This window comes from Neovison vison, chromosome 8 (genome assembly GCF_020171115.1).
Source record: "Neovison vison isolate M4711 chromosome 8, ASM_NN_V1, whole genome shotgun sequence".
Taxonomy (NCBI): Eukaryota; Metazoa; Chordata; class Mammalia; order Carnivora; family Mustelidae; genus Neogale; species Neogale vison.
The window spans coordinates 358,033-378,958 of record NC_058098.1 but is presented as its reverse complement, the minus strand read 5'-3'; the positions used below and the strand labels follow the sequence as shown (position 1 = coordinate 378,958).

The window sequence follows — 20,926 nt, the reverse complement described above, 5'->3', positions numbered from 1 at the left end:
CCCACTGCTACCGGGACTTCCGTTCCCGGGCTGTCACTTGGGGCTCCGCCCCCGGGCTGTCGTTCGAGGCTCCTCCCACGGAAGGCGTTGCGGGGCCTCCGCGGCTGTCAGTTTCAGCTCCGCCCCATATGGGCGGGGCCTCCATCACCCCCGCCCCCGAGCCCAGCGCTCTGGGAGCGTGCGCGGCCTGCCGCGTCTGCGGCTCCGAGCCGCGGAGCCCACGTTCTTCCGGGGGCGCGCGCGCCCGTGCGGGTGCGTGCGTGAGCGTGCGTGAGCGTGCGCGCCCCCGCCGCCTGTGCCGGTGCTGCTCCCGCGCCCTCTGCCGCCGCAGCCGCCGCCGCTCGGGGTCCCCGAGACGCAACCCCGGCTGAGGAGCGCGTCGGCCGGCTGCCCAGCAGCGCCGCGGAGCTGAGGAGCGGAGCCGCGGACCCGGCGGGCGGGCGGGCGGGCGGACAGGTGAGCTCGCGGCGGGCCCCACGGGCCTCCCGTCAGGCCGGGGCGGGCAGCGCGGGCCGCGCGGGTCTGCGGGGGGCGCGGGGTGAGGGCCGGGGGCGCCGCGGGGTGGGGGCACCGCGGGGCGGCGCGCCGGCAGCCGGAAATGGCGGCGACCCTCCCTCCGGGCCGCGGGGTGGGGGGGGGCGGCCCGCAGGGCGGGGGCCGGCGGGGGAGGGGGCTTCGCGGAGCGCCGGCTGTGGCGGCGGGGCCGGGTGGACCCTGCGACCTGGAAAGGGGGTCGGGCGGGAAGGCGCGCCCCCCCTCCCCCGCCGCGGTCCCGGGCCCGCGCGAGCCTCGGTCAGGGGCGACCCGAGGGGTCTGTGCGGGCGGAGCGGCCTTGAGCTGGTCGGGGCACGGCCTCCCGCAGCGGCGTGCGATCCCCTGTGGGTGGGCAGGTGGGGCCGCATCCCGGGGGCGGGGGGTCTCACGGGGGGCGCCGAGCTCCCTCGGTCCCTCCCCCATTCTGCCGGATCGCGGCCCGCGCGCGGCCTTCCCTCCGCCCCGCTGTCCCCGTGACCGACCCGGGGGTCTCCTTCCCGGGGGCGGGGGGGAGCGCCGCGAGCCGCGGCTGGGACCGAGCCACAGCGGCTGGTTCCGGGTCCCTGGGGTGCAGCGCGGGGAACGGGGTTTGTGCCTTCACGCGTCCGGATGAACCGTCCGGGTTGCAGGAGCCCAGTTTCTCGGGCCGCTTCGCCCCGGGGTCCTCGAGGAGACAGTGGGAGGGGCCGGCCTGGGGAGGGGCCGGGTGCAGGCCCGGGATGGGTGTCGCGCTGGGTTCCGTGGCGTCCTCCAGGCCGAGGAAGCCGAGTTCCCGTCTCGCTCGGACGGGGGTGTTCAACCCGCCGGTCGCGGCCCGGCGCTCCTGCGTGGCGTTAGCGTTGGACACCTTTGTCCTTAGCTGGCTGCCCGTTGAGACGGGCGTCCTAGCGCCGGTCCCGCGGCTGCCCACCCGCGGACCCCTAGCCCGGGCTCCGGCCACTTGACGTGGCTTTCGTGCTTCTTCCTCGTGAAGTATCCTGCCGAGTTCGGGACGGAGCGGTGTCCGGGGCTGAAATCGGAAGCCGGCCTTAAGGGCGTTGGGGACTTCATCATTCGGTGTGCGAGGCGCTCCTTCCACCTGTGCCGGGGCTCAGGGCAGCTCCTGATGGCGCGTGGCCAAAGCAACAGCTCCGGGAGCTGGTTCTGGCTGGCTGACTGTGGGGCTGATCTGTGGGATCCAGATGGCCTTGTCCCCCCAGCGGTCACTGTGGATGGTCATTGTGGACCAGCACAGCACTGCCGGGGACATGTGTGTGGCAGGACCCTCAGAGGCCAGCCACCTTGGCCCTGGAGTAAGCAGAGCACCGGGGCTTGTGTGGGGAGCAGACACTCGGGCAGGCGTGTGGTGGATGCTCTGATCCTTGCCGAGGGACCCGTGTGGCCTCTGGGATGCCTGTCAGGCCTCTCCCCCCGCGCTGCGACCAGCCTCCTACCTTTGGCCCTCTGACTCACCCTCCCCCTTCCTCCACAGCCTTCTTGCTGGTCTCTTGGCGAACTCTCTGCCCTCCTGTTGGCCGTTGGCCGGGATCACTCACTTCCTCATCCTCACACTCCATGAAGCCAGGCCCTCCGTGACTTCCCTGCATAGAGTTTTAGTCGCCACCTCCCATTTCCCGTCTCCCTTTCTTCCCTGATTTTCCTGCAGCGCTTGGTTATTCTGACCATGTTTACTCTTTTACTGTGAGATGGGTCCGTGGGGAGCCTGCTCTGTGTAAAGATCTGGTGTTGGCACATACCCAGGAAACACTTGTTGAAGCAATGATAGTGATGAGCCCGTTGACCACGGTGCTGCTCAGTGGCTGGCCACCGGGAAGTCATTGTGAGTGCGCACGGAGGCCCTGGGTTCTGAGGGAAGTGTGGCAAGCACCTGCCCTTTGGGAAAGGACAGCCAGGTAAACCGTCAGAGAGCTGCTCGAGTCGACCCCTGAAATCTTTTTTGCAACTTCTAATTTAAATTATTTCAAAATAATTTAAATTACTTCAAATTAAATTATTTCAAAATATTTTTAAAATTTTTAAAAAATATTTTATTTATTTATTTGACAGAGATCACAAGTGGGCATAGAGGCAGGTGTGTGGGGGGGAAGCAGGCTCCCCGCTGAGCAGAGAGCCTGATGCGGGGCTCGATCCCAGGACCCTGGGATCATGGCCTGAGCTAACCCACTGAGCCCCCCAGACGCCCCCCCCCCTTACTTTTAAAATATCTTAAAAAGATTTTATTTATTTATTTGACAGAGAGAGCATGAGCCTAAGCAGGGGGAGCAGCAGGCAGAGGGAGAGGGAGAAGCAAGCTTCCGTGAGCGGAGAGCCTGATTCGGGGCTCGATCCCTGAGACCATGACCTGAGCTGAAGGCAGAGGCTTTAAGCCACTGAGCCACCCAGGCGCCCCTCAAAATAAGTTTTTAAAGTCAGATCTGGTAATAATGCTTCTAGAAATTTTGTCTTTGGTTACTCTCTTCCCTCTCCTCCCATTCCCACCGCTCTCCACATCCCCCTCACCGGCAGAAGAACCCCACATGCTAGTCTTAATACTTGGTGACATTTGTTGATTAAGTGGATTGAGATGGAGTAATCTGTAAGAACTCTGCGGGGTGAGCCTCAGCCCGAGACTCCTTGCTGTGAGGCTCTGCAGCAGCAGCTGAGTCCCGCCTTGTGAACTGAGGGGCTCTGCAACCCTTCTTATGCCCCTGTTAACGCAGAGTGAGGGGGTTCTCTTCTTTCTAAGGGGGCGTTCCATTTTTTTTTACATTTATTTATTTGTTTATTTATTGGACACGGAGAGAGAGATCACAAGTGGGCAGAGAGGCAGGCAGAGAGAGAAGGGGAAGCAGGCTCCCCGCTGAGCAGAGAGCCCGACTCAGGGCTCGATCCCAGGACCCTGAGATCATGACCTGAGCCCAAGGCAGAGGCTGAACCTCCTGAGCCACCCAGGCGCCCCTGAGGGGGGTTGTATGAATTAAGGTGCTGTAGAGATGGCAAGGGTGCTGTGTGTCTCTGAACCATTCTTGTTCTGGAGTCCTTCTGGCACGTGGTGGCACCGTGCTCAGCAGGGACCAACCCTGGAGACCAGCGCCTTGCTCAGGAACGGGAAAATTGAGGCCTTCTGTGCCAGTTCCTGACAGACCACCTACCTGACCCCACCATGCGGCACCCTAACACGCACCCCTGCTGGACGGTGCCTCTTTAGAGCCTAAACGTGAGCGGCTCACAGTGGCCCCAGGGTGCGGTGGAGGCTCAGTAGGTGTTTGTTGGGTAACAGCTAAATTGCAGTGGACTTGGGGGGTCGTGATAAGACAGAATTTTGTCGGGGCCCTTCAGTCGGTGAAGCGTCTGCCTTTAGCTCGGGTCATGATTCTGGGGTCCCGGGATTGAGTCCTGAATTTGGCTCACAGGCTGCGGGGAGCCTGCTTCTTCCTCTCCCTCTGCCGCCACTCTCCCCGCTTGTGCGCACGCAAGCGTTCTCTCTGTTTCTGTCAAGTAAATAAGTAAAATCCTAGAAAAAAAGAATTTTGTCTAAGGTGGGAGTTGCTCCTAAAGTCGGAGTACAGTGAGCGTGGTCCACACAGATGGAGGCACCCCTGAAAAGTCCCTTAACTTCCCTGCAGCTCTGGGGTTCGCAGTGCCGCAGGCAAGCAGTGGCGCACCCAGGAAAGAGACAGACCCCCGTGTCTTCTGGGGGCTGGTGTCCAGCTCAGTGACCAGCCTTTGCACAAGTGGCAAGGAGGCTCTTAGCGCTCAGTGGTGCGCTCGTGAGTCTCTGGGCACTTTGTGAGCAGCGGTTCGAGCTACAGATTCCTCAGATGACGCCTGCGGTGCGCAGACTGGGTCGTTAGATCGGAGCCTCCTGTGCTGTAGACGTCCCCCCCGTGGGTGGGCAGAGTCTGTGCTGGACTTTGCTCCCGAAGATGTAAGACTAGGGCTCACATGACAGGGGCCTCACGAAAGCGGGGGGTCACGGTACCTGCCCTGCCTGCCTTCTGGGGGAGTAGGCGGTGGTAAGTGGAAAGGTGTCTCATCAGCTCCTCCCTAATTATACGCGCCAGCAAAGCTGGAAAATGGTAGCGGTTCTGTTTTATGAAGATGCTGCTCCTCGTTTGCGAGAGAGAATGACTGTGCCTCTCCTGTCCCGACACCAGGCTGCCTCTCAGATAGTGACCTCTTAGTCTGAAGAGGATTAGCGGCTGGTCGGTTACCGGTAGCTGGAAGATTTAAGGATTAGATTGCCAGCCAGCCTTCAGTTTAGATTTTGTCTCTCACCGTGCTCTGCATTGATTTTGTTTGAGAACACGGGACATTTGCAGGCATATTGGTTAACACCGAAGCTGCAGAAATGTGGATAGCTTCTCTCTCTAAAGAGAGGAGGACGCAGTGAGACCAGGCGTGGGAGGTCATTCAGTATGCCATCTTCATCTGTTTCCTCTCTCTCTCTCTCTTTAAGGGTCTGTGTGCGCGGCACTGGGTGACTCGTTCAGTTGAGCATTGGACTCTTGATTTCGGCTTAGGTCATGACCCATGATCTCAGGGTCCTGGCATTGAGCCCCATATCAGACTCCTCTCTCTCATCCATGAGTCTGCTGGAGAGTCTCTGAGAGAGAATCAGTCTTCAAAAAAACAAAACAGGGGGCGCCTGGGTGGCTCAGTGGGTTAAAGCCTCTGCCTTCAGCTCAGGTCATGATCCCAGGGGCTCTCTGCTCAGCGGGGAGCCTGTTTCCCTTCCTCTCTCTCTGCCTGCCTCTCTGCCTACTTGGGATCTCTGTCTGTCAGATAAATAAAATCTTAAAAAAACAAAACAAAACACACTTATTCATTTGTTTTTTAGGGAGAGACAGAGTGTGCAGAGGGGAGGGGCAGAGAGAGAGAGAGAATCCTTTTTTTTTTTTTTAATAAATTTTTTTTTTTAAAGATTTTATTTATTCATTTGACAGAGAGAGATCACAAGTAGGCAGAGAGGCAGGCAGAGAGAGAGGAGGAAGCAGGCTCCCTGCTGAGCAGAGAGCCCGATGCGGGACTCGATCCCAGGACCCTGAGATCATGACCTGAGCCGAAGGCAGCGGCTTAACCCACTGAGTCACCCAGGCACCCTTTTTTTTTTTTTTTTTTTAAGATTTTATTTATTTGTTTGACAGAGAGAGACAGCAAGAGAGGGAACACGAGCAAGCAGGGGGAGCAGGAGAGGGAGAAGCAGGCTCCCCGCTGAGCAGGGAGCCCGATGCGGGGCTCGATCGCAGGACCCTGGAATCATGACCTGAGCCGAAGGCAGACGCTTAAGGACTGAGCCACCCAGGCGCCCCAAGAGAGAGAGAATCGTTGAGCAGACTTACCACTGAGCACAGAGCCCAGTGTGGGGCTCTATCCCAGGACCTCAAGATCATTACCTGAGCTGAAACTAAGACTCAGATGCTTAACCAGCTGAACCTCCCGGGCACCCCTTAATCAGTTTCCTTTTTAAGGACTGAACCGTATACGTTAAAATTCATTTCATTCCAAAATCAGTCGGTATTGTTCATGTATCCGTATAAATGGTTTTTAAAACTTAGTTCTGGGGGTTCTTGGCTGGCTCAGTTGGTTGTGTGTCTGCCTTCGACTCAGGTCATGATCCTGGGGTCCTGGGACCGACACCTGTATCGGGGTCCCTGTTCAGCAGGGAATCTGCTTCTCCCTCTCACTCTCATTCTGTGTGCTCTCTCTCTCTCGCAAATGAATAAATAAAATCTTTAAAAAATGAGAATAGAAAAAAAAAACTTAGTCTTTGGCAGAAACCCAACCAATATTTTTAAAATTATGTGGTATGTTATGAGTGACTGGTGAATATTCCTTGAATGGATGAGTGTGATTGAACCTTATTTGTCATCATGGGCTATTTGTAATTTTATTATCTTTTTAACTTTTCTACATTGAATGTGTATCACCAGCAAATATGGTGGTTGGATGAAATGTTCATGTAGTGTCTCCGTTGCTATGTTCTGGGAAGTTCTATGCCAAATGGCTATAAAGTTGCAGTCCTGGGAGTCAGAGGATTGGAATGCTGCCTTGCACCCCCATCAGCTGTGCCCGATGCTGGCTGTCTCTGGGATGGCCAGCCCCTTTCTTCGACAGCACTCGCTGCTGTTGCCTCTGTTTGTGTCCCAGGGTGGTGTGGTGTAGTGCAACCTCCAGAACCCAAATCTCCTGTCCGTCTTGTAACTTTGCATTGGTTCAGGGCTGGGGGCTGGGTTCAATCGGTCCTGGTAGAATGGCGAGGAGGGGGCTGGAAGCGCAGAGCCCCAGCTGAGTTGCAGGCCCTGGGCGGAGAGGCTGGGCTTGGCAGAGCAGGCCTGTGCTATCCCCTGTCTATTATGGGAAGGGATTAGCCCAGAGCAAATGTTTGGGTTTTAGCTAGGCAGTCCCATTGAATTTTTCTTATTAAATAGAGTTATCTTGGGGCACCTGGGTGGCTCAGTTGCTAGTCCCTGTGCCTTGGGCTCAGGTCATGATATCAGGGTTCTGGGATCAAACCCTACATTGGGCTCCCTCCCCGGTGGGAAGCCTGCTGCTACCTCTCCCAGTGCTGGTTCCCTCAGTCTCTCTCTGTCAAATAAATAAGTAAAATCTTAAATAAATAAATAGTGTCTTTGGTGAGAAGGTGTTTCTCTAAGATAAATAATGGAAAGTTTCTAGGTCAAAGAGTACAGACTTTGTAACTTTTGACATATGTTACAAAGTTTATATTCTCTGTGATAGTGTGTGTCTTTTCCTCTTCACTCACATGAGATCTTAAGGTTTTACCTGTTGGTGCTCAGTAAGCTATTACTATAAGGTTCGATAATAGTATCTCAGTTTTTTGTTTTTGTTTTTCTTTTTTTTTTTTTGGCCAGTTGCAATAAATTGTGCTGTGTTAAGAACTTAGTTTTAAATAAAATGAGTTTAGTTATAAAAGACCTTTTAAAAATTATGTAATTTTTTGATTTTTAAATTTAATTTTTTAATTTTTAAAAATTATGTAATTTAAAAATTATGTAAAACTAATCAATATCTGTTTTTTAACTTAAAAAGCAGTTGTGTTCTGGGTAAAGATTTTTGCTGGGTGTATTTATCTTGTACTTTGAATCATGAGGCTCTTCACATCTAAATCTAAAGTTCAGAATTTTTAAAAAAAATTTTTATTTATTTGTTTGACAGACAGAGATCACAGGTAGGCAGAGAGGCAGGCAGAGAGAGAGGAGGAAGCAGGCTCCCTGCTGAGCAGAGAGCCTGATGCGGGACTCGATCCCAGGACTCTGGGACCATGACCTGAGGCGAAGGCAGAGGCTTTAACCCATTGAGCCACCCAGGTGCCCCTAAAGTTCAGAATTTTTTTTTTTTAAAGATTTTATTTATTTATTTGACAGACAGAGATCACAAGTAGGCAGAGAGGCAGAGAGAAAGAGGAGGAAGCAGGCTCCCTGCTGAGCAGAGAGCCTGATGCGGGGCTCGATCCCAGGACTCTGGGACCATGACCTGAGCCTAAGGCAGAGGCTTTAACCCACTGAGCCACCCAGGCGCCCCTAAAGTTCAGAATTTTTAAATGGAATCCAGTGGTCCAGTTTTATTTTGAGATGAAAATAGGAAGTCTACAACTTACGTGTGACAGTTATCCGTGAAGTTTTTCTTAACCTGTCTGAGCAAAGTTGGTGCTGAAACAGTACGTTTTCTTGTGGAGTTCACTTAGCGGATCCCTTGTTCCCAAACCTCCAGTCACAAACCCTCTGTGAACAGGCCAGTTCACTTAAGGCACAGCAGCCGCAATTCCCAGGACAGCCTTGCAAGGTAGCTGTTACCAAATTTTATGGATAAGGAAACTGACAGTTACGTGTGTTCTCTAGTGTAAGGTGTGCTATTGAAGACGGAGCACAAAAGAGACCGTCACAAGCTTAAATAACAACATACACAGTTTACACCTCTTATTTTTTTATTTTTTGAAAGATTTTATTTATTTATTTGACCGAGAGACAGCAAGAGCAGGAACACAAGCAGGAGGAGTGGGAGAGGGAAAGCAGGCCTCCCCCTGATGGAGCTCGATCCCAGGACCATGGGTTCATGACCTGAGCCAAAGGCAGATGCTCAGCGACTGAGCCCCCAAGGTGTCCCGTGGTTTACACCTTTTATACTGCTGTTTCTGATGGTGCCGTTCTGTTGCACCCCTGCCTGGATTGGTAAGGCTGTTCCCAGCCGCGTCTGTCTTCCTGGTGTGTGTCTTCCCACACTTGTTTCACCTGCCTCTGCTTTTTCTTTCAGAAAAGTGTACCCATGGCGGGGACATCTGGGTGGCTCAGTGGGTTACACGTCTACCCTCAGGTGGGGTCAGGTCCTGCCTTGGGCTCCCTGCTTGGGAGCTTGATTCTACCTGCTGCTCCCTACTCCTCCTCCCTCTCTTGCTCTCTTGCTCTCAAATAAATAAAATCTTAATTTTTTGTTTTTAACCCATGGAACGCGTAACTGTAACATCCAAGGGGACCCTTGACAGCCGGTAGGTCAGTCTGTCCAGCCAGCTGTTCACATCATCCTGTCCTCACGCAGGCCAGTGGATTGCAATGCAAAAAGGTATTAATGGCACGGGCGTACTCTTGAACCTGTGGCAGTTTAGGAGAAATAGGCAAACCTTTATAAGTGTCTGTAACTTCAACCTTTTACTTGTGACGTATTTTAAACTCGTCACAGAGTCTTGGAGGGGAGGTATAAATTGTTTCCTTCCCCTCCTGGTTTACATTCAGTACACGCAGTAATGCAATATCGCATTCCATTTGCACCCTTCCTTGGAGAAAAACTTAGTGGTTTTCTACCTTCCAAGTGGAATGTTACAGAAGATAGTAAGAAATCTTGAAATAGACCTATGATTTTATTAATAATGTTTTTCGAATATAATATTCCTCAAGATTAAAAAAATGACGTAATAAACTGGTCGCGGTCACAGCGCTTTGCAGGGCAGTTAGGGGTCAGCCTGTCAATAAGCCGGACCCACGTGCTCTGCCGGTAGCGGGTAGTGGCCTGTGGACATCTCACCTTGGTGATGGTCACAGGTGCAGCTCAGCAAACAGTTCAGGACAGCCTCGCCTCATTGGATGGCCCCCTCCCCCTGCCAAAGCCTTGAAGACAGGTCTTCCATATATGTTTTAAATGTTTATTACTTTATTTGTCAGAGAGACGGAGCACAAGCAGGGGGAGCGGTAGGCAGAGGGAGAAGCAGATGCCCCACTGAGCAGAGAGCCTGTTGCCGGGCTCAACCCGGGGCCCCAGGATCATGCATGACCTGAGCCGAAGGCAGATGCTTAACCCACTGAGCCCCCCAGATGTCCCAGGTTTTCTGTATATGTATATATTTTTAAATTTATTTATCTGAGAAAGAGAGGATAAGAGAGCAGCAGGGAGCCTGACACGGGGCTTGATTCCAGGACCTGGGATCATGACCTGAGCCGAAGGCAGAGGCTTCAGGGAAGGAGCCACCCAAGGGCACCGCCCATAATCCGCCTGGCCCCACCCTGCCAGGGTTTCTGTAATTTTAAAAGGCAGATTAATAACATGGATTTTTTTTTTTTTTTAAGTTTAAGACGTAAAAAGAAAACACCTTTTACATCCAAACAGTATGCTCCATGGTGAGCATGGAGCCTGATGCGAGGCTCAATCTCACAACCCTGAGATCACAGGCTGAGCCGAGATCAGGATCCGGGCGCTCAGCGACTCAGCCACTTAGGCGCCCCAACAGCATCGTAAACTTTGTATATGTGTTTGTTTTTGTTGTAAAAGTACAGTAAAGACTTTTAATGTCGTACGCTATCCAGGTGAGGCTTAATGCCCAAGGAGCTAAGTTCTTTGTGCTTTCCATAGGGACAGAGTGCTCCCATTTGTGAAGCAGGTAACTGAGAATCAAGTTTTACAGTGCTGGGGGTCAGACTTGGATTTGAATGGCAACCCCACCCGTCCCCGGCAGTGACCTCGAGCAGATTCCTCGGTGTTTCTGAGCCTCTGTCTTCTCTTCTGCAGATCAGAGGATGTTACCGGGCACCCGCACCGTTGCAAGCGCGTCACACGAGCTCGGTCGCAGACATACCAGCTAGACAGCTTCCATTTCCGTTGGACAGAGGGGAGGTGGAGATGCTGAGTAGCTCGTCCCGGTTACTGAGCCCGTGAGCGGCTCAGCTGAGTTCCAGCCCAGTCAGGTGACCTCAGAGCTGCCCTCCACCACCTGGTGGACCACATGCCGGTCCGGCAGACTTCTTAGGAACATCTGGTGATGTCTAGGACGTGTGTGCCTCTAGCTGCACATGGGAGGCACCCCCGAAGTTGTGGCTGCCGGGTTGGTGTTAGAGCAGTGACCCCCGGGTCTGCCACAGTTGTACCAGCCCCTGTTTTGACGTATGCGCGTGTATTTTGGCCTCTGACGTCAGGCCATGTCTCTGGGGCCACCAGCACCGTGTGCCTGGTTTCAGGCTAGCTTTGTCAGGCTAGCTTGATTCTGGTCACGGCTGCAGGAAGGGGCCGCTCCGAAGCCATGTCGGTCTTACGTCATCCAAGGCCGGCCATCTCACCAGGGGACATTCACTGAGCAGTAGGGATCACAGTGCAGGGAAGTCCTGCTGTTTCCGGCAGGTGTGTCGGGGTGGTTCTCTTGGAGACACAGAAGGCATTGGGTCTCTGGGTCTCCTCTGCGTTTTACGAACTCTCACCCCTGACTTTAGGAAGCTCTTCCAGCAGGCCCGTCGCTCTCGGCCCTTCCTGCCGTGATGCAAAGGACGGCTGCGTCCTCCGGCTCTGCCGCGGATTCCGACACCCGGTTTGCAGGGAGCCCAGTGCTGCCCTGTGGCTTTACTGTCCCGAGATTTTAGGTGTTGTGAGCTTAAAACATCAACAGCCAACATCCTAATGCTCATTACTTTTATGAGAAATATTTTGTCTCCCACTGTCTGGTTTCGTGCTTAGATTTGGGAATATGTTAAGGTTTTCTGGAAACTTTTGGTCGTAAGTACTGGTTCTGTCCTAGAGTCGTTTTTCTCCTCCGTGTGCGTGGAGGAGGACGTGCCATCTGCAGGGTGGGAATCTCGTGCTCTGGGAGCAGGACTTGAGCTTGGTTCAGGCTGTCCTTGCCCTGCGGGATTAGAGACTCTTAGTGCCGTGCAGCTGTCGTATTGCACAGCCTCACTTTGTGTCGCCCAGATTCATTTCCCTGTCGTCCGCACGTCCGAGGACGCGTGGGCAGGACTGGAGGGCAGGGTCAGCAGCGGCGTGCATTTGTTAGAGGACAGGTTCTCTCCCGGTCAGTCCACGGGTAACCTGCTTTCTGAGGAATACTTTTTTAGAGGATGTCCAGTTTTTACTCGTTTATTTGTTCATATATTTTTTAAAAAATATTTTATTTATTTATTTGAGAGATATCACAAGTAGGCAGAGAGGCAGGCAGAGAGAGAGGAAGGAAAGCAGGCTCCCCGCGGAGCAGAGAGCCCGATGTGGGGCTCGATCCCAGGACCCTGGGATCATGACCTGAGCCAAAGGCAGCGGCTTTAACCACTGAGCCACCCAGGCGCCCCATATTTGTTCATATTTTTTAATCTCCTATTTTATTTATTTAATCCACATGTTTATTGTGATTTTGCTCAATTTCTGAACTCCTTTTTTTTTTTCCACAGGCGCCCAGGGGGTTCCCACCTGTCCCCCCCCACACACACACCAAGGGGCGCGGGGCACATGCACACGCACGGCCTGACGGGGCTGCCGGGTAGCCCCCTCCCAACGGCCGCGCAAAGGCCATGGCGTGGTGCAGCAACTCCGGCCCCGGGGTGCGGTGGGCGGCGGACTGACCTCCTTTTCCTTTTAACTTACTGTATCTTAAGCATCAGTTAACTAAAAAAAATCCTTACTTGGTTTCTGGACACAGTTACTACCGATAAAAGTGATTTAACACCCATTTACTGAATGCCCACCTGGACTTGGGACAGTCGCTCCGTCTGTAAGTTAGAAGGTCTTTGGGGGGAGCTAGGAGTGTTCCTGCGTTTTGGCAGCTGTCCGTTTGGGAAACCCAGGTTCTGTGCAGGCGTGTGGCCCTGAGCTGAGTCTTTTCTGTTCTTCCTGAGACACCTGTCTGCCGCAGCGTGTGGCCGTCCGTGCTGTTGCTCCCTCTCCCGTAGTTCCTGAGGGTGGGGTGCTCCCTTCCGTGTAGGAGTGCACAGACAAACTAAGTGTGGGGCTTGTGGGTGCGCGCTGGTCTTCCTTCTTGCGTCTCCGGTTTCAGCCCATTCCCTCTCTGTGCTTTGATGGGTGGTGGCCTTGAGGAAGGGACCGGTTCACTCTTCATATTCGCTTTCTTTCAAGGCTCAGCTTTTGTTGCTTTTAATTCTTCTCAGAATTAAGGAGGAGAGGGGCGCCTGGGTGGCTCAGTGGGTTCAGCCTCTGCCTTCGGCTCAGGTCATGATCTCAGGGTCCTGGGATCGAGCCTCACATCGGGCTCTCTGCTCAGCGGGGAGCCTGCTTCCTCCTCTCTCTCTGCCTGCCTCTCTGCCTACAGTGATCTCTGTCTGTCAAATAAATAAATAGAATCTTAAAAGAAAAAAAGAATTAAGGAGGAGAGGTAAAATCTTCTGGGGTTCCTGTATTTCCAGTGACTTTAGGAATTCTTTACATTGGAAATTCGTTTTTAGTTAGAAATAAATCTAGAAGACCTGTGACATTGGCATCATCTCGTTTTCCACACTCGTTGCCTCTTGTTTAGAATTTGACTGTGTTAGTGGGGTTAATTGGTGCCAGTTCTGTTCTGCAGTGATTTTTTTTCCTTTCAGAATAGATAACAAATTCAGAGTCAGACATTCAGACCCGTGGTTTTCTGAGCCTCTTTGGGTTTCTGAGTCTGTCCCAGCACTGGCGGTGCCGTCCCTTGCCTGAGGCAGGCACCTCCCGGACCTGCCCGCTTTTTCAGTGTTCTTTGGCAGGTACTGCTGGTTCATCACAGATCTTAGAGGAAAATCCCTGGTCTTTGGAACATCCATTCTATTTTTTTCTTTCTTTTTTTTTTCTTTTAAGATGTTATTTATTTGAGAGAGGGAAAGTGCGTGCCTGCACGTGTTTGGGGCGGGGAGGGGGGCAGAGGAAGAGGGATAGGCAGACCCCCATGGGGCTGAATCACTGCCTGAGCTGAAGCCCAGAGTTGTACACTCAACTGACTGAGCCACCCAGGCGCCCCTGTTGTATTTCATTGCTTAGTGTTTTTATTTTTAGCAGTTTTTCTTCTGTACAGTTACCTCAAAAGCGCATGGGGCAAGGCAGCAGTACCTTCCCAGACTTCACCCTTCCTTCCCAGAGAGGTTTGCCGGTGGTCGCCCACTACTCCTGGACTGTGTTCTGCCCCGTTTCCCGATGCGTCACCTCACGAATCGCCTGTTCCTTCCATCCCGACCAAGGCCGCAGCCCCTTTGCCTCCTGTCCCCACTGTTGGCAGTTCCTGCGCGCTCCCCGTCCCTGCGCGCTCCCCGTCCCTGCGCGCTCCAGTCCCTGGGTGCTCCTGTCCCTGCGCGCGCCCCCGTTTGGCTTTTTTTTTTTTTTTTTAAACAGTATTAACCTTTTTCTTGGCTTCTGTATTTTGAGATTCCCGTTGTATTGTGCATTTTCTCTGTGGCCTGGAATTTCCATTTAGGCACTCTGTCTTCCTGCCTCTGGCCAGACAGTGGCTCCAGAGGTTGCCTGTCCAGCCACGATCCTGGTTTGACCCACAGTAGACAGGGCGGAGGGTGCTCCTGGCACCATAGAGCCTCTGCATCTGGGAGGAAAACCCCAGAGACTGTGAGAAAGAAGCCTGTGGCATGGCTTCGTACTTCTTCATGCCTTCATTGCTGAACGACAGCACCTGGCTTGCAGGTCATGAAGCCTGGGTCTGCGGACACACGAGACAGACCGTCTACATGCGGAGGAGGTGTGGCTCACAGTACCTGCGGTGGCTTTTCCAGTTCTCCTTGCTCTCATACCAGATGCTGGTATTAAGACACACTTGTTTTCAATGCCATTATCTAATGATGTGTGTGGAAATACCAAAGAATTTGTAGCTTTTGTGAAGTGAGGCTGCCTCAGATCATCGTGGAGGTCTTCGAATGCAGGATGCTGAGAATGCAGAAAACAGGGAGCTCCCCAAGTGGACCTCCCATGTGGGATGCAGGTTGCACAGGAGGCACCCTGCAGGTCTTGGGGAAAGACAGGCCGTTTGTGGGGGAGGGGGAGGGCTTTCTGGGACTTGGGGCTCTGGGTGAAGCCGGTCTTTGTCTCCTGCCATGCCATGGTAACCCCAGGTGAAGCAGACTCCCTGTGGGTGAAGGCCTTTAGAAGAAAGTACGGGAGAATTTACTTTTGGCTTTGGGATAGAGAAGTGCCTTTGAACAAAAGCAAAAAAAGGGAAACATCAGGGGCACCTGGGTGGCTCAGTGGGTTAAAGCCTCTGCCTTTGGCTCAGGTCAGGATCCCAGGGTCCTGGGATCGAGCCCCGCATTGGGCTCTCTGCTCCGCTGGGAGCCTGCTTCCCTTCCTCTCTGCCTGCCTCTCTGCCTACTTGTGATCTCGGTCTGTCAAATAAATGAATGAATAAAATCTTTAAAAAAAAGGGGGGGGGAAGCATCATGAGTTTGCAAAGATTTGTTACATTCAGTTATGTAAAATTGGGAATTTGTGAGCTCTGTTGCACAAGAGTGTGCATAGGTTAACACGGAGTGTGCACTGAAAAAGGGTTAAGGTGGTAGGTTTTGTTTTTTACTGCAGTGGGAAAAATTAAGAACTCGTGTTCATCAAAGACACCAAAGACACCATAATAAATGAAAAGATCTGTGAACTAGGAGAAGATTTTCGTTGGTGTTTGTAGCCAGTGAAGGACCGGTGTCCCGCAGCCCCTCGGCACTGACCACGGTCGCGCTCCTGCGGGCAGACAGAAAGCAGTGCTCACCGCTCCCCACACGGGCTGAGGACTCGGCCGAGCAGGGCACCGTTCTGCCTGGCGCTCGCTGCTGCGGGGGCGGGGGGCAGTGGCTGGTAGGGTGCTGGGCGGTGCGTCCTCTGGGGGCGGGTGGCGCGCCTCACCCAGTAGAGACTGCCCGTTCCCTGGGAGCCCAAGTTGCACTTTTAGGTTTACTCCCGGCAGCAGTTCTTCCTAAATGGTTGTGGCGAAGGACCAGTTTCTTTACTTTCCAGTCTGTCAAAGACTGATAATACTTTGGTAAACTACAATGAAAATGACTAACTAGAAAATAAGTGACAAACAAAACATAAAATACTAGCCCAGATTTTTTTCTTCTCTTTTATTTTTTAAAATGAACATAAAATAAACATGACTCCCCCTTTTCAGGTGTACGGTTCTCTGAGTTTAATACGGAGAGATTTGTGGAGCCCTTACCTTGCTCTGGACGTCGAGCAGGAGTGAGCAGGAGTCAGCCTCCTGCACTCAGCGGGCTGGCCTTTGGAGTCACCTGAGTTGCGTACAGACCGCTTTGGTCCTTTTCATCAGACACTTCCCGGCTCTTTTCCTGGGGCGGCCGCAGCGCGACCGTCCTAGTCACCGCTGACCCTCATCCGCCCTCGGTGTGGTCCGGTCAGTTTTTTAGCCATTCTCATAGGTGTGTAGCGATATTGTAGTTGGGTTTTTGTTTTTTTTTTAAAGATTTTATTTATTTATTTGACAGGCAGAGAGAGAGAGAGAGAGGGAAGCAGCTCCCCGCCGAGCAGAGAGCCGGACGCAGGACTCGATCCCAGGACCCTGAGATCATGACCGCAGCCGAAGGCAGGGGCTTAACCCACTGAGCCACCCAGGCGCCCGTGATACTGTTGTTCTAATTTGCTTTTCCCAAATGAACAAAGATGTGGAGTATTGTTTCCTGTGCTTTAGTTGGTGTTACCGTAACAGTGTGCCAACGCTTGCGGTCAAGCTCTGCTAGTCTAACTACACCGGAGCCGGCCGGCGTTGGCCTAAAATATCTTGCACAGCGGGAATTGCTCAGGGGTGTTCAGCGCGGCATTGCGATAGCAAACCCGGGGAGTGTCCCCAGCATCCTTCAGTGGAAGAATGGATTGATAAGTTGTCGTCTGTTTGCACACCGGAGTCTATCCGGACCGGAGGCGCCGTTCGGCTACATCCAGCAGCGTGGGTGTGGCCTAGAGACATGCTCAGTTTCAGAAGCCCTACAAGGTTGTATTTAGGGTTAGGCCATTTTTATAAGTTCAAGAAGTTAAAACTGAATAATGTTTAGGGAGAAACATGTGAGGTAATATTTCTAAAGCAAGAGAATCATAAACATCAAGTCAGGATAATGTACACAGGAAGAACACAGGAAGCTTCAAGATTGCTGGTAATTTTCAGGGCTTCAGTTTGAAGGATAGGGTTGTGGTGTTTATCACTCTGCATTGTAAGTTCTCTATTCCCCAGGCGCCGGGGGGGCTCAGTTGGGGAAGCAGCTCAGGCCTCGATCTCAGGGTCATGAGTTCCAGCCGCACTGGGCTCCACACCGGGCACGCAGCCAACGTAAAATACAATATAGGTGTGTGTGTTCCACGTATTCCATAAAAAATGCTAACCGCAAAAATAGCTTCCCTCTTCAGATGTTTTCAGATGTGCCCTTCCAGCGCCTCCCCAAACGGTAGGTCGGCTCGGCAGCAGCTTCTGAGCGTGTGCTGCGGCCACGTCTGGGAGCGCAGGAGTCCGAGTACTTGGCTCTCTCCCTGAAGGTGTCTGAGTCTTCTGAGGAGCATGGACAGCACCTGTGCGGCCAGGGTTTTTGTCTCTTTGTGTATCTTGTTCACTGATGACTCTCCAGCTTGGAGAACGGCGCGGCCGGGCTCTGTCAGCAGCAGCGGAACAAGTGAGCGACACAGACGCTCCTGGCCCGGGATGGCCCCCCAGGATGCGGCCGGCTCTGCTCTTTGTGCCGGGGGAGCGGCCAGGAAAGGGTCCCCGAGTCACGGCGATCTCCCCAGGGCTCCGTGGTCCAGGTGGGAGCTCTCCACGTGGCAGGAAGCGGGGCAGGGTGTTTCTTTGTCTGTTTGTTTGTTTTAGATTCTGATGTCTTTATCTTTAACTCAAGCACACGAGAGAATCTAATCTTTTCCTTTTATATTAATATATTGTGTATTATTTGTCGCAGGCGTCCGGGTCTGTGACGCGTCAGGCTTACACACTTCACGGCTCTCACCACAGCCCATGCCCTCCCCGGTGTCCGTCACCAGCCACCCTCTCCCTCCCCCGCCTCCCTGCAGCCCTCAGTTTGTTTTGTGAGACTGAGAGTCTCTTACGGTTTGTCTCCCTCCCGATCCCATCTTGTTTCATTTTTTCCCTCCCCTCCCCCACGGCCCCCCGCCCCGCCTCTCAGATTCCTCATATGATACTTGTCTTTCTCTGACTGACTGACTTCGCTCAACATACCCTCTTGTTCCAGCCGCATCGCAAACGGCAAGGTTTTGGGGGTTGTTCTTTTTGATGGCTGCGTAGTATTCCGTCGTATATGTAGCCCACGTCATCTCTGTCCACTCATCTGCTATGGACGTCTAGGTTGTGTCTGTCGTTTGGCTGTTGTGGACGTTGTGAAGCAGAGCCTTGTTTTAGGAGAGCGCAGGTGTTCATGTGTGACCGTCCTGTGTCGGCCTAGGACAGGTGGTCCTGCCGGTCACGTCCCGAGGCCCAGTGGACACGGTGGTGGGAAGGTGCTGTGGTGGGCAGGGCCTGTGTCCCAAAGAGCCCTGAAGGGCAGGCCAGGGAGCTGGGTTTCGGTGCTGCGGCCTGTTGGGAGGGTCTGAGAAGGACCTGAGGGGTGTGGTGAGGGGAGCAGACTGTGCGGCAGTGAGAGAGGACAGACCGAGGAGGGCAAACCCAGTGTCTCCCAGAAATCCCTCCCTCTTACCGGGTTTCTGCCTCTTGTCCCTGGCAGCCTGTCACCATTTTAGAGCTCCCTGCTCGTGTGTGTGTGTGCCTTCTGGTCTGCCCAGCCCTGGTGCTCCTTCCAGCAGCACAAACCAGGATGCACTACAAGGAGGCAAAACGTGCCCCTCGGTTTGTTTTTAAAGACGCGACGTTACGGGGCGCCTGGGTGGCTCAGTGGGTTAAGCCGCTGCCTTCGGCTCAGGTCATGATCCCAGAGTCCCGGGATCGAGTCCCGCATCGGGCTCTCTGCTCAGCAGGGAGCCCGCTTTCCTCTCTCTCTCAGCCTGCCTCTCTGCCTACTTGTGACCTCTGTCTGTCAAATAAATAAATAAAATCTTAAAAAAAAAAAAAGACACGACGTTACTAAAGAAGGCCCGGCCCAGAGCCTGTGGTTTGACCTTCCCGGGGTGGGAACTGGGGGCAGACCTCTGACAGCAGCTCCTGGGTTTCAGCAAGTGCAGTGCAGGGAGGCCTGGCTGCTCTCTGGACCTTGACTCTGGGTCTCGGGAATGCCTTGAAACAAGTAGGAACAGGTTTAGGGAGAGGGACTTGACGCCGTGTTGCTTCAGACAGCGGGTGGTGAACTCCCACCCCAAGGAAATGCAGAGACATCTGAAGGGACTGAGCCCAGGGAGCACTGCTCACCATGTCGACAGAGCTGGGACGTGGCTGGCAGTGCTTCGTGGCTTCTGGCGTGGCTTCGGCTGTGGAGCTGCCTGCCTGTGGCACCGGGGGCCGGGGGGAGGGAAGCAGGGGATACGTGGCAAGAAACCGGCAGCCCTTGCTGGGGGCGCAGGCGTCCGCAGACGCCGAACCAGTGTTCTCTTCTCAGTTTGTTGGGCGCAGGGTCACGTGCTTCTGGTGCCCTGTGTTTCCTGCCAGGAGAAGGGTCTGTCCCTTCTCATCACGGACGCACCTGTCATTACAGAAAAGATGGACACGGAAGTATTAAGGCAGTAACTCTTTTCAGAAGTTGAATTTTGTGATTAAAAAAACCCCACAAAACTTCATGATTTCTTTCTCTAACAGTTTTCTGCCATATGGCCTTCCACAGCCTTCCGGTTTGCCCTCCTGATGGGTTTCCCGCTATCCCATACATAAGAATGAAATAGGCCCCTTGCACTTACAGTTTGTCTTTTGGTTACAAGCCTGTTCCCCCGAACGTGGAGCTTTCAAGAGTGCACGCTGCCTGGCAATGGTCAGTTCCTCTTAGAACACAAACTTCTGAAATGTATGTGAAGTAGTGTAGACATTTAATAGTTTCTGACTCAAAATATAAAATACCAATTTGAGTAGCAGCTACGTTATTCCTTAAAGGGCCGGGTGGAGTATTTTTAGGCTTTGTGGTTTCACAGCCTCTGTTGAGAGCCGTGGACGTCACAGGAAGAGAGGGCTGTGGCGCTGTCCAGACCAGTCTGTAGACATAGGCAGCCAGGTCCAGGTGACGGGAGAGTTTGATGTCCCATTTGGTTTTCTTATCGTATCTAACTTGCTTTGAGAACAAATAATCTTAATTATAGATTGCTTTTTAAGTGCAGATAAAATTGACCTACAGTTACATGCACAAATTTCAGGGAGTTTTGGAGTATGTACACCTTGTGAAATCACTCCCCCAGTTTAAGTCAGAAAGTCTCTGTCTTCCTGGAAGGCTCCCTTCAGTGCCCTCGAACACCTTCCTGGTTTATGTCACAATAGGCTGTTTGTCCTGTTTTTACTCTTTTAATAAATGGAATCATTTGGGGTCCAGCTTGTTTGTCTTGCATAATGTGTTTGAGGATTTTATTGGTTGTGTCTGATGTTACCCTGTTTTTATTGGCGAGTGGTGTCCCCTACAGAACTGACCAAGCCGTGATCAGTCCTTTGTTTCTGGTCATTGGTGGCATCCACTCTCAGAGCTCATGTGTGTCACTTAATGCTCGGGGAGGAACCCGCAAAGCCTCTGGGCGCACCCGTCCCTGCCTCTGCTCTCACTGAACGTGTCTGTGTCCTTTGACCCCACAGGCCAATGTTGGTAACTTTTGCTTTCACCACTGCTATGTATTTTCTTAAAACATGAAGGAAGAAATTGTCCTTGACCTTCACTCCTTCCTGAAGACGCTGATTTCTGTTTTCCTTTCCCTGCAGCCTCAGTAACTCTGGGGTTTATTGTAATTCAGATCTTCATGGGTTCTTTTAGTCTCTGTTTTTCTTTTCTTTTTTTTAAGATTTTAAGATTTTTTTTTAAGATTTTAATTTTTTTTTTTTAAAGATTTTATTTATTTATCTGACAGACAGAGATCACAAGCAGGCAGAGGCAGGCAGAGAGAGAGGGAGAAGCAGACTCCCCGCCGAGCAGAGAGCCCCATGTGGGGCTCAATCCCAGGACCCTGGGATCATGACCTGAGCCGAAGGCAGCGGCTTAACCCACGGAGCCACCCGGGCGTCCCCAGCCACAGTAATCTTAAAACATCCACAGGCTGCTTCTGTTGCCTGTTCCCATCCAGCTGTGCTCTGGGGAATCGCTCGCTC

General features: G+C 52.8%; 1 protein-coding gene across 2 annotated transcripts in view; it reads left to right on the top strand.

The window, feature by feature from the left end:
- The first annotated feature begins 303 nt into the window (after nucleotides 1-303).
- The window catches only part of DNAJC5 (DnaJ heat shock protein family (Hsp40) member C5), a 38,702-nt gene continuing 18,079 nt past the window's right edge, over nucleotides 304-20,926 (top strand). Inside the window, exon 1 of one of the 2 annotated variants that reach the window (XM_044262624.1) lies at nucleotides 304-456. The gene's annotated coding sequence lies outside the window, so the exon portion shown is untranslated. Of the gene's footprint in view, nucleotides 457-10,551; nucleotides 10,707-20,926 lie in introns of those variants that run through there. The other variant, XM_044262625.1, reaches the window with a different exon arrangement.